A 1,734-nucleotide genomic window follows, 5' to 3' on the forward strand; every position below is an offset into this window, starting at 1 on the left:
AGTATGATAAACACTTAAAAATAAAAAAGATATCCAAAAAATCTAAAATTTCCTTTTTTTAAAAAATTCATTTTTACTTTTTTTCCTTTATTTCCACACTAAATTTAAAATAAATACCACAAAAATACCCATATTGTGTTCCCCCCCCCCCCCCCCCCCCTTTACATTGCACATCTACACATTTGCTAGAATTGTTTTAGTTTCTTTTTGTGGATGTTGTTGCCATTGGCCACTCTTCATGTGTTCATTCACATTCCGATGTACCCACACACCCTTCAAGTTCTCATTTGTTCCTTTTTCCCTACACATTTAGCCACATTTAATTGATTAAAAGGAACCCGCTAATAATTTTTTCATGAGTTTTGTGCACCCAATATACACAACTGAAATAAAATTTAAATGAACTTGTCATTCACTTTAGCATGTGCTTTGGGCACCAAACACACAATCTAATTTTTAATAAACTCAACCAACAACAATCACTCATGCATGCACTTGCAAAAAAATGCTCCACATACACTAAATTTTAATTAAGGAACTTGCATTTAGAGATCGTCAAAGTCAGGTTCAAAGTCCAGGATGTGCTTAATGTACTACTCAAATTTAATAAAGGCTCTAATGGTTAATAGGAATCACAATCTCCTTGTTAACGTTTATTACCTAATTAAAATTTCCTCCCATTGCTAATAATTGCTAGAAATCCACCAGACATTAAATCTAAACCCAACCACTACACACCAAACATAATTCAATGAGCATGCTACATGGGATTATGGGTTATGCAATCTTGTCAAGTTTGTCAAAGTCCTGTTTAGTCCAGTCTGCGATTCAGTTGTGTGGGTGAGTTATGATCTATTGGTCTTTGTTTTTTTTGGGTTAGCCACAATTTTGTAGTTCTAGGATATGGTATGTGGATGTTTATTTTCCTTTTGTTGCTTGACTATGGGGTTTCATGTGCTTATTTTTTTGCATAGCATGAAGCTTTCAATTGCATTTGCAAAAACAAACCAAGGATCCCTTGCTTGTTAATCGAGTCATTACTCCTTCTGGGGTCTCTGTGGTGATGATCTTAAACCCTTTTCGGAAGCTATTGTGTTAGTTCCTACAAAATCATTTCATGCCAGTGAATACTTCTACCTATTGACTTTCCAAGGAGTTGTTTATTGCTTCCAAACTGGTTCTTAAGGGCGTCACTATTGATTGGAGTTCCTATTTGTATGTCAAAATGGACCAACATTTCCTCAAAGTCACCACGAGGGGTCATGTAACCAATGTGACATATGGGGGTCCTACATATATGCCTTCCTTACATAGTCTTCCCCTTCTAGGGAACTACCATTGCCCATAGTAGGGCCTCCTATGGTTTCTTCTACCACTATCGATGATCTTGTTCCTATTGAAGAAGACAATGATTATCCTCCCCCACTAGCTCTTCAATGTAAGTTCCTAAAGCGCATTGCTCACACTATTCCAGCTTTTGTCTCGACAATATCAGTCCCTGCTACTTCATCCCCCCAACTTATTATTGGCACATTAAGATGGTAATCTAGAGATTTCATGTCCTTCCCTTCTCTACCTTGTGTTAGGAGATGCCATCCCTTTCCTCTGTAAACATCCAAAGTTCTATAGAGTTAGTAGTTATCATAGGGTGTCCCCAGCAGTTGTACCCTTCATTTTATGAGGATATACAAAAGTCTAAGGATGAGTTACATCAAGTTACCACAGAGCTTAGCT

The sequence above is a fragment of the Lygodium microphyllum genome, chromosome 10, assembly GCF_053477565.2.
Source record: "Lygodium microphyllum isolate KBCC chromosome 10, Lygodium_microphyllum_v1.1.10, whole genome shotgun sequence".
NCBI classification, from domain to species: Eukaryota; Viridiplantae; Streptophyta; class Polypodiopsida; order Schizaeales; family Lygodiaceae; genus Lygodium; species Lygodium microphyllum.